Source organism: Anguilla anguilla, chromosome 3 (genome assembly GCF_013347855.1).
Source record: "Anguilla anguilla isolate fAngAng1 chromosome 3, fAngAng1.pri, whole genome shotgun sequence".
Lineage (NCBI taxonomy): Eukaryota > Metazoa > Chordata > Actinopteri > Anguilliformes > Anguillidae > Anguilla > Anguilla anguilla.
The window spans coordinates 26598799-26611557 of NC_049203.1; positions in this window are offsets into that span (position 1 = coordinate 26598799).

Here is a 12759-nt window from a genome sequence, read left to right on the forward strand (position 1 = left end):
TCAGGGTGGGCCAGTCGGTGCTACCCCACCTTCGAGCTCCGGGTGACCGACCAAACAAGCCTGCCCAGGGACCAGCTGGCTAAGGGATATGGCTATGAGACACACCAGCTGCCAGTGGAACAGAACCTCCTGCCTCAACCTGGAAACAGCCCTCGGGCATGCCCATGCCCACCGACTCTGGCCTAATAAATGGTAAATGGACTGCATTTATATAGCGCTTTTATCCAAAGCGCTTTACAATTGATGCCTCTCATTCGCCAGAGCAGTTAGGGGTTAGGTGTCTTGCTCAAGGACACTTCGACATGCCCAGGGTGGGGTTTGAACCGGCAACCCTCCGATTGCCAGACAACCGGTCTTACCTCCTGAGCCATGTCGCCCCCCTCGTAATACCAGCTTGTGCAGCTCTTGCCTGGTGCTGCCTGGTTGGGGAATTAAAGGAAGTGCACCAGGACACCCCTCCCCTGTACTGGATTGAGAAGCTCTAAGGACAACCATGGGAGACCCTTATCAACCTGGGAGCACTGACACTTTCATTCAGCCCCACCTGCTGCTGGATGCAGGACGTTTAGCCACTCAGCACTGACCTGTGTTCACAGTGATGTCCACCAGGTGACAGCAGTGAAGTTTAACCTTCAGTGCGACAGAGGCCAGTGGGAGGTGCTCGCCGGTGTGGTCGCTGACCTACCCGTGCCACTACTCCTGGGAGGGGACTGCCTGGGGTTTGACTCACTCTATCAAGCTGCAAGAAAAGCCCAGCTATGAGATGGGGTTACCCAAAGAAGGGGATGAATCATTGGTGGTGGGTGAGGTGAGTTCCCCTTCACTGTAAAGCACTTTGAGCATTCGGAAAAGTGCTATATAAATGCAAGGATATGAGGCCCAGGGACCCCTGGATGATGGGTAATGGCCTCCTCTATTACAATGTACAGCAACATTGCGAGCACACTCCTGGTCCTGCCCCAGAATTATGTCACTACAGCGCTCCAATTATCCCATTCACATGTCCTAGGAGCTCATTTGGGAGTCCACAAGACACTGAAGAGGATTGCTGACCGATTCCACTGGTCAAGAATGCTTAGGGCTATAGAAGATTATTGTCGCCGGTTTGAATATGCCAATACACATCTCCTGTAAAATTGCCTCTGATCCCTCTCTGTATCATAGAAACCCCATTTCTCCAAAAGACAGGTGCAACATTAGTCAACCCAAAATCAAATTTCTTTTTTAATTGTTAAGCTTGGCCAACATGAATGTGTAATGACAAATAAGCCCCCCCCCCCCCCCCAAAAAAAAATCTCATATCTGCTAGATTTCTTGCATTTTTCTTTTTTCATTGACCTTCAAGGGGCAATTGTGAAATTAAAGTCTATCCTCTGTATCATTTGACCAACACCAGCAAAGTAATCAGTCTTATCACTGAATCTCTATAAGCTTTGATCACAGCATCTTAATTACATAAGACATAACCAAGTTATTCCCTCATTAATTAACAGAATAATTTTGTATCATCTAAAAAACTACATTTCTAGCCCAAAAAGGCATGAGTACAGGGGAAGTGGGGGCAGTTATTTATAGAATTGATTAATTAATGCCGGAGAGGCACAGTCTTGGTAGGTTTTTGTGGTTTCCTTTTCAATCATCAGCCAGTTTATAACTCACCGTAAATAGCAATTGAGTGATGGTCCAGTGCTGGCACATACTTACCACTTCAGTTGGCCCAAATACCACTATGGAATGGCAGTGATGAACCCATCCAAATGTGCCAGCCAGAATGCAACCACAGCTCAACTTTCATGAGACCACGTCTGGCCCAAAATCCAAAATCTGATAAACCTAAAAATTGTGCTGGTTACAGTTTGGCCACTTTTAGCCCAAAATTGAAATGCTGCGCAAACCTTATATGTGGTTAGTTGCATTTAGGCGACTTATGGCCCACAATATACTTGCATTTCCATAACTGTCCCTGAAGTGCATAGACTTAACTATATTTGGCCTGGAATCATCTGTTATCTTGGGCAAACCAAGTATGGGTGGGTTCCTTAGCCAACCAGTGACTTAAATTAAGCACATTGGTGCTGAAACATGAAACACCAGCTGACACTTCAGCCCTCCAGGGCTAGAGTTTGAGATCCATGCTCTAAGGCAGGGGCATCTTATACAATAAGGTCCACTGTGAGTGCAGGTTTTTGTTTAAGCCCAGCACTAGGACACCTGATTCTCCTTAAAGGTCTTGACTGAAGACCAGATTAGTTAATCAGTTCAATCAGTCGTGCAGATAGTGATAGGCTGAAGAAAAAAACTGCTCCCACACCAGCCATTTTCAGATAAGACTGGAAACCCCTGCTCTAAGCAGTGACATTCTAAGTTGTACTGTATATTCTTATCAACTCATAGAAATAATTTGTACATCATTTTTCATTTTGCTGGCAAAGCTGAATTGTGAATGCAGATTTTTCGTAAGACAAAGAGATGCATTTCTTTTCTGTTTCAAATACTTAAAATATTATATAATCTAATAGCATTTGATCCTCCTAGTCCTCGGGTCAAAAATGACCCTATCATGGGCTTAGCTGCAGTGAAAACCCCCAACATTTATTTTATCAGCTTTAAATTTTATGACTTTTTTTATGACCCTACCATTATGAAAAGTTAAATATTGCCCTTTTAATGCTTTTAAAAAGGTGACACACAATCAGGGTATACTTATTGTATTTTAAATTAGGGGTAACACATCTATAACAGCAAAAAATAAATAAAAATAACATAAAATCAATTATGACTGAAGAAATACATGTCCCTCTGGACAAAACTGTTATTCACCAATATATTGATGAGTGATGGGTTGTTTCTCCATGAAAGTATTGATTTAGGGTTTAAAATTCAATGAAGAGGCTTTATCACAGGGGGTCCAGCAAGGATGGGTCATTTGTGACCTGGTGGACATGGGGTGAATGCATAATATGAAGACAACAGGAGGTATAATACTTTTTTTAAGCACTGTATTCAAACTTTACCTATTCTTGCTGTTAGGATCCCTGTAGCTAATTACATCTTTTGTGATAATCTGTATTTTGCATCAGTTTTCCACAGAAATATGGGAAGGAAGTTACATTTATCTCTCTTCCTCACCACACGGGGAGGTTTCATACAAGATGCAGCTTCCTTCTTGTCACTCTTAAAGGAATGTGGACTTACAATGAAGCCACACTTCACAGGGAGCCGCCTCCATTCATTTTGAGAGGTGGTGGCAGGTGGCGGGCAGACCCCGCAAAGCATGTTGGGATTGCCGACGGCGAGGCCGCGGGGAGATGGCCAAAGTTCAACTTTGACCTCCTTGCCGCGTCGCAGTAACCAATCTGATTTGATCTAATGATCCGTCAAGTAAATTGTCCCTATTTTTTTCTAATTTTAGTTCCACATTCTATCGTTCCACAATGGAGGACATAACTCGTAATTGCCATATCGGGTTTCCCAACTTAATAAAATCTCCTACAGAGACATTGATAAGAGGAACGCAGCGTGGAGAAAAGTCTCAGAAATTGTCGGTGGCTCTGCTATGTAGTTATCGCCATTACTATCAGTTATCACTGTCCAGTCTGAATAAAAATCGTTTTTGCAGTATCCTAGCTCTGAAAAAGGTTAATAAGCTGCCTAGTTAGGCTGTCTAATGTCTAGCTAGTGAGTACCAACCAACAATAACAAAAAAAATTCTTCCTAATGTATTAGTTATATGTATTAGTTCGTTTCTACCAGCCACCTAGCTAGCTAACCAGATATAACTTCGATGGCATTAGCTGGCTAATTAGCCAAACAATGTTTTTATTCTTGGTTGTTACTCACTAGCTAGACGTTAGACAGCCTAGCTAGGCAGCTGACTAACATCTTTCAGATCTAGGTTACTGCAAAAATGATTTTTATTCAGACAGGACAATGAATATGTAACACGACATTAAACCCGGTCAACATTTAATGAACACAACTGTCTGTCAAAAATAGGTGACACGCCCACAAACGGCCGATTATAGTGTGGCTTCACCGTTAGACTGTCTGCCATCTCAGAGTTCTGTATTACTTCTACAGAATTTCTGTACTGTGGAAATTCCATTAAAACTGAATGGAGGGAGGCATATGCAGTAGCCAAGTATAGGATATTGGAAAGATGGATGAATTATTCAAAAACAGCCTGGCCCTACATGTTCTTAAGTTCTACACTGCTCCTCTGAGGAATATGGAGGAACACAAGTAGGGGGCAAAAGTCAGAACAGTCAGACCTTCTTGGTAACCTACAGCAGAAATATAACTGAGGATAAATCTCTGATTAAGTCAATTAGGATGATTCAGAGCACATTATGGATCATTAGAAATGTCCCCTCTGTGGATGAATCTCTGAACACCTGGGTGATCATTGTGACTTGTCATAAATGTTTAGAACATAGGTACTTCATGAGAAACAGACAGTTGAGATTGGCACGGTTGTTTAATGCATACTCAGTTGTCACTGAAAATGAATTTGCTTGTACAATTTATTGCAAAACAGGTGAACTCTTTATTTGAATTTAAATGTCTTTCTGCAAAAAGAAATGTGGTTCTTTCATTTCAAACATGGTCAAAATGAAGCATCACTGAATGGAATGTGTTTCTTTCCTCTGAATAGCCAATTCTGTTTAATAGGTACTCTTGAAGGAATTACACAAAATCTGTTGAGTATTATATACTGAAGATATGTAACTTCTAATTATGGCTCATGTAGCAGAAAATAATTTTTAGTACACCCAAAAGACAAGTCTCCAACAGGCCCCTCATATATATATATATATATATGAGGGGCCAAACAGGAAATATTTAATGAAGTCTGATATATGTACATCATTTTTGATATATATACATTGAAACTGATATATATACATCTTTTTTTGCTATATGTACATTGAACTGTGATATATATACATCATTTCTTGATATATACACATCAAAACGATATATATACATTGTTTTTGATATTTACACATTGAAAACGATAAATATACATCATATTTGATATTTATACATCAATTATACATATATATATATATAATTGTAGCATTATATATATATATATATATATATATATATATATATATATATAATTTTTAATTTTTAATTAATTTATTTTTTTAACAGAATTCTTTTAATAGATGCACCAGAAAGGCAGCTGTAAAACAGTTGACTCAATGAGTTTGTTTAATCATACACTTTTTAGATGTAACAAGCTAGTCAAATCTCAGAGCAAAAGAGCAGGGTGGGCCAAGGCATGAAAATACTGTCTCGGGTGATTTATGAAGTCTTACAGCGAACTGTAGGATATACCACAGAGGGGTGAGGGGAGCATAGCAGGCCTTGAGATAAAATGAGTTCAGATCAAGCAGCAACAACCTACCTAAATTCCCCCCCCCCCCCCCCCCCCCCCCCCCCCCCGTGGCTAAAGAGAAAACCAAAACACCTTGTTGCAAAAAGAACTTGAAACTTTGCCCGTCCCCATTGTAAGCCAGTGGGGAAAGCTCCAAAAGTAGCCAAAGTTTTCTGTAGAAATTTACACAAAAAATGCTGGTTTAACAGGTTAATCCCATCCCTTCTAATGTCTATCCTGGGTCTGATTTTTTAAAATAATTGCTCCAGGAGTGCTAAAATTTCGTTAATTTCAGTGGATGCCGTGTGGCTTCTCATATTACCATAAATGAACATATGACCATGTAAGGTAATTACCCATCCTGGCAGCCCGGCGCATGACGCAGAGTGCTTCAGTGGTAGGTGTAATGCTGCGCACCTATGTACATGTTTGCAGTTCTGTGTCTTTATAGAGCAATTGTCAATTGTTTATTTATGCCACATCTGCCAACATTTTACATATATTTATAGATCATTATGCTATGTAATTGGACATAATTCCTTGAAAATATCAGAAATATGCACCAATGGTTTATGGAAAATGCAATCTCTTTACAATGGAACTAAAAGAAAATGGTCCGGGATTTGGTAATTTTATGCAAATACCTGAATTATGCAATAATTTGTTATTCAATTAAGTGGATTCTACCTTATTTACCTGCACTGTTTTTGCAGTCTGTGCAGATTGAACTGAATCTTTTGAAATTACTAATGTTGTGTAGGGCACAAGTAACACCAGTGACAATAAGGATTATAAAACATTCTTTGAGTGAAAGTATAAAAATAATTCAGTAAGCTGGCATTTGTGTTAAGTGAAAAGGTTTTTTAGTCATTATTATTTTGTATTGTGTCTTTATTTCATTTTTCACATTTCATACAAATTTCCATATACAGATATGTTTTTATTTGTAGGTTACTGAATTATCACATGTATTAAATATTTTTAAAAATTATTTAATTTTATAATTATTTAATTATTTTTAGTAGAAGCCCAAATTTGTTTTAATTAAATACAAAAAGGGGATGGGGGGGGGCAGAAGAGATAACAGGGAGAATAATTACCACCAGGGATGCATTAGAGGTTTTTAGATGACTTGGCATTTTACTTTTTATTTCTAGGCCTGAACTAAAGTGCCCTTATATTTCCTTTTTTTAAAATTATTTTTATGGAATTTATTTCTCACCAATTCTCATCTTTTTTCTAATATTGATTTATTATTTTGGAGTTTAAAAGTAAATGTTTTCATTAAATATACTTCATTAAGTTGACCTTGCTTATTAAAGATATTTTCTATTACTTCATGCCAATAAGTTCTTAGAATTGTACAGGAATATTATGTGCAATTGGCTTCATACTCACCATAGTTCCTCTAGCATTGCATTGTATCGGCATAAAACATCTGTTAACATGTTAAGAGGAATCTTGCCACCATTTTCCAGGCAAATTCTCTCTAATATAAAGACTTCAATCAAAAATCTGACCCCCATTGTTTTCTGAGATTACATTAATTCCCCTCACCCACTTAATTGTAACTGCTTTATTTGCTGCCTCTGCTTTGCTATACTGTAAGTATCTTGTATATGTTCCCAATACAGTTCTTATATTATCCTTCATGATTTTTAAGAATGTAGTTAAACAGAGGGTGGGGGTCCTTTAGTTATTTCATTCTTGTAGGTTCCATTAAATAACTCCTTATCTGCAAGTATTCATAAAGCTGTCTGATTGCAATATTATATTGTTTTTGGTTCAACTCTTGGCTTTCCCTCATCCCATATGAATTTTTAAAATAACTTTTCTCAGTTATTAAAACTTTTGAATGGAATCAGATTTGGGAGTTTCTCAAACATATACTGAAAAAACACAGACTGGCGCACACTCAAGCTTTGATGCATGGAATATCTTTATTGTTTAAAATCAGACCAACATTTTGGCAAACAGGTGCCTCCATCATGGTATCCACCTGAATCAATTGAAATACATTTATTATGCTGTTCAAACATGTCTCACCAGCCAGTACCTCTGCAATCCAGGTGTGTCTTCTTTTCAACAGGTTCTGAAACATTAACAAGAATTTTGGGAGAATCTTCATTTTAAGACAATCTATTTTTTCACGTATTGATAAGGGTAAAATTGTCCAATGATTTTGATCTTGTCTAATTTGATGTTATAACCCTCCATAATTACATTCAAAGAGGTGATCCAATTTCTAAGTGTAAATCCCCCCTAGGTATGATTGCATGGGTGAATGAGTGTGTGTGCCCTGTGTTGGACTGGAGACCTGTCCAAGGTGTATTCCTGCCTCTCACCCAATGCATGCTGGGATAGGCTCCTACACCCCGCAGCTCTGACTAGGATAAGCGGGTTTGGATGTTGCTGTAATCTTATAGGCAACCTTTTGATTCATGCAAACATGCACTAGTATGCAAGTTAAATAATAAAATAATAAAGATAGTACAGCAGGTGAGCTGGGCTGGGCTACCAGCAGCTTCTTTAGCTTTAGCTTCTTTTACTGCTTCCAATGGCCAACTGAAGAACCCAGCCCTGAATTGTACGTGGTGCTACCAGCACATGGATGTCTTCATTACAAGGCAGAGAGACCTGACAAATATTAGCGTTTCAGCACGGTAGTAGCCGTTGTGGCTATGGGCGGCTGACAGTGGGTCTGTTGGTGCAGGTGTGAGGTGTCCAAGACTGCACTACCCTGCACGAGCTGTTGAACGCAAGAAAGAGAGAAAAGAAGAAAAAAAAACGACACTCAAGTTTTCCAGATGTGGACGTGTTGAATTACCATGTGAGGCAGATGAGATGGATTTTCCTGTGGTTGTGGTCCCCACTCTTTCACTCCACTGCGCCCGTATTGGTTGCAAATGGTTGCAAAAGTAACAATGGCAGCGCCCTGGTTTGGGCTTCGTGCGCCAGTGTGCACTAGCCATCGAAAATATATGTGTGACGTCATCATCACTTAGTCCATTTTTTCTATGGTCTATGGTACAGATGTGCAGGGAGGATCAGGAACACAGTTGCCCCGGGGGAACAGTTTCCAGGGAGCATAAACTCTTTAAATTAGATAATGGGTGATTGAGGGCCAGAATAACAACTAATTTATTACTAGCATACCGTAATCAAAGTTGGCAAAGGCAAAGCACATCCCCATCTTGTAATGCAATTTACATGGCACATCAGCTCTCTGACCAAGGCTTAAAAATAAAAGAAGCAGTAACCATGGGCTCATGCAACAAACAAACAAATCACAGCTGAAATTCGATTTGGCAATTTACTGGTAATGAAATCTTATCTTTTCAACTGCATTGTTTAATCACCCTGATACCTACCTACAACAGGTTTTTGCTGACCTTCTTGTTTACAGTATAGACTCTTGGTCACCCTTCATAGTAATTTTTCAAAGGGAGTTATATTTAGGTTTTCTTTATTTTCATTTTATTTATGAAATTCTATGTGATCAGAAATGAAACCTGTTGTTTACTTGACTAGATGCATTCCTGTATTGAAGTGCAAGTATGTATTGTGCCATGAATAATATGATAAAACTGCAATTTTTAAATGAGAAGATGGGAGGAAGATGAGAAAAATCATGAAATTATTCACAGAAACTCAATCAAATAATGCTGTTATTTAAAAAAACATTTCTGTCTGCATTAGGTTTGACACTGAAAAGCAGACGCTGTGAATGGAAATTTCCTTCCCCTGAGATAGACAAAACCGTGCATATTAGCCAGTAAATATGATAATCCCTATAAATACCCACAAATCTGCTACTGCAAACACAAAACAAATTACAGACCATTTTCTATTGTTTCTTTCTCAGCTTGAGACATTTTTGTGAGCAGATTGTATTTCGCATTTGTTATAATGGGCAGGAGGTGATTGAAACATCATTAATGTTGCCATTATGGCCTGTTCCAGCTATAATGATCTGCCTGACGGCCTAAGCCTGGATTTTCTGGCACTCTATGAGTCTTTGTGATTGCCAGGCTTTCACACGGTCTCCTCCCCATCCTGTGAGTCACACTGCACTCAGAGACCATTCACTGTAAAATACGTCATACAAGGGCCATGCTTAAAAGCACGTGTGTGGTTGTATATAATAATTATCCTTTTCCATCATCTGACATTATCCTTCTCTGGCTACTGAGGTTATCTGAGAATTCAGCTTCAAGATGGCAACCAAAAAGCAGTGGATTTGACTAATACATCATGCGTTTTTTTTTTTTGTTGTCAGTCTGAATTTTGTTCTTTGCAGGTAGTTTGTGTTCCAGTGGGCTGATGCTTCTTCTGTTCTGACAACCACACTTCCATTGGGACATATAATAGACAAGCTCTATTGTGAGACAAGTATCTAGATCAGTGATCTTCCTTCCTGTTCAGGGATTTTATGTTTGCCTTGATATCAGCAACCTGTTCAAACCCATAAGGGGGGGGGGGGGGGTATGACTTTGTAATCAGCTGCTTTAACTTTTCAATTAAGTGTTGAATAACAACAAAAACCAGCCACTCTCCAGGTCCAGGAATGAAGATTACAAACTACTATGTATAAATTATATATAAAAAGTTCTGTAATTTGTACATGTTGAAACTAAAATGTATAAAAAATTTAATGAAAAAGAGAATTTGTACTTTAACCACCTGTAAATTGTTTAACTATACATGTTGAGTATGGGGCCAAAGCCAAATCAAGAAAAAATGTTTCTTTCCCTAACATTATGATGGGACAAAACTGGAAGACAGTGTACAATGGGGGTGGAGATGCAGCCAAGGTGAAGACAAGGCAACATACCACCCTTAAAGTACAATAAATTGCAATTAAGGGACAGCCGAGAATGGTTTATTCCACTTATACAATGGTTACCCACATTGATTATATATCAGTTACTTTCATCTTTCTTGATTTTTATCAACTTAATTAGCTGAAATGAAATATTCTCTCATTGCCCTTTGGAGATATTGTTTTAGCATTGTCAAGCAAAACTGGTTGATAGTTTTATTCGGACCATTGTTAAGAAAAAACCTCCTACAAATTAACATTGTTCATTCTACGATTCTATGAAAGCAATGATTCCTTCAGGAAAAAATATACTTCCTTCTCATTTTATACCATACTATTATCACCAGTTTTCCCATTTTTGTCATTACATTATTGAATAAAATTGCATTAAACCATAACTCAATAAAAATTGACCTCCCTTTATCTTGCTTTTTAAAATGGTTTGGTCAGGCAGTGTAGACATAACAAATGTCAGAATAGCAAATGAAACAAGATTAAACTCGGTCACACAGAAATAACTTATATGTGTTTTACCAAATAAACTTGTACTTCATGCTTGAAACAGTTCATGGGTGTGTAACATTGTATAACTATACACAGGAACGTTCTGGCAACCAAGGCATAATTAAGTGCCTGTCCCCTTCTTCTTGTGACACTGCAATAACCTCACTGCTTGATCAATTACCAGCTTGGGACAGGAACACCCATTTAGGAGGAAACTTAACATGCTTGCTTAAACAGAGACGCATCTCCTTAAGGACATTGCCAGACTTCGCTGCGCTTCCCAACTCGCACCTCGCTTGAGACCTGCTTGAGTTGGCCTGCCACCATCTGCGAAATAAACCAAGCTGGTTTATTTCCCATTGACAGCTGTTTTGAGGAAGAAGACTTTTCCTCTGTATCATCCTTGCGGCCGGACCCAAGTGGAAGATTTGTGCACAATCTAAGTCATCTTGACTGGGACCCTGTGGGTGGAAAAAAAAATTAACATGGTTGGGCAGTACACCTAACAGTGTTAATAGCTTTAAAAGTTCACACAAAGTAAGGTAATTCAATACATTTTTATGCTATAGGATACAAACATAGGGCTATATTTTAACGATCTAAGCGCACGGTCTAAAGTGCATGGCGCAAGTGCATTTAGGGCATGTCCAAATCCACTTTTGCTAGTTTAACGGCAGATAATCTGAGCGCAAAGTGCATGGTTCAAAGGGGTTGTATTTAGTCTCCTAATTAATCATAGGTGTGTTTTGGGCGTAACATGAAATAAACCAATCAGAGTGTCATCTCCCATTCCCTTTAAAAGCCAGGTGCACTTGCACCTTGGCGGATTGCTATTATAATGGCGGATTTGCCATTTTTTTTTAAATATCGCGCGTTGTGCACCCGTCTATGTAGGCGCATATTACTATCTTAATAATGCGCCCTTAAAATAACAGTAAAATACTGCGCCATTGACTTAAGACCAGGTTTTTGTTGGTCAATTGCGCAATCGCTTTCCATTGCCTCAAGAGCGCAATGTGCCAGCAATGCGCCTGACCACACCTCATTTTAAGACCAACACGCCCATGGGCGCTCAGATGGGCGCAAGTACGACTGCTATTTAAACAACGTGGGCGCTGGACGGGAAAATGACAACTGCGTCGGTCTGAAACTAGCAAAGACACTTTGCGTTGCGCTTGGCGCTGCTTTGTGCCGGGTGTAAGAGAGAGCCCAGTCTTTAATCTATTTATTTATTACATGTGTGTAAATAAATAAACAACCGTGATTCATATGTCTGCCTCTTGAATAGACAAACAGCCACATGACACAGGAAAGGGTGTGATAAAAACAAACCATGCTTTTTCCAAAGCTGCTGCCATAGCAGGGAACATGTACATTAACATCTTACCAAAAGAACAAAAACCACATGGCACAGGAGGATGTTAACACGGATCATATGTAAGAACACATAGTCTTGGGCAGGAAAAGAAACCAGTAGATGAATACTTCTCTGAAGAGAGAAGACAGGGAGAAGAGGGGAAAAGCCTGGAAATATCAGAAAAACAAGAGAAGGTGAGCTGTAAATTCACTCCAGCAAGTTCGGAGATCAAAACAGTGAAAAAATAAAGAATGCAATGAAAGGCTAAAGTAAAAGGCAGGGGTGAGGCTGTAAGGGGGCAGGAATCTAGAACAATCTCTACAGTGTAAGGATGGAAAGCTTACAGGATGGAAAAGTGCAGCAGCTTCAAACATAAAGACCTTGTGTGACCAGATAGTGGTTGGCTACACCTCCAACCAAATTGCAAAAAAAAACATACGCAAGCAGACCCAAACAAACTGGTCCTCAAAGGGCAATATAGAGTCTTTCGAAGATGAAAGGAACCTGGGCCAGATGCAATTCCACAGAAACGTTGTAGACATATTATCCAAAAACCTTAAAATCAGGCTGTACCACCTGCTTGGGAAAACACAGGGAGCCTGCAGCTGACGAACCAGCAAGAATGGAATCTTTGCTTTTCCATACCGTTGTACAGAAATAAGTGGACACAACATAGTACAGTTGTGTCCA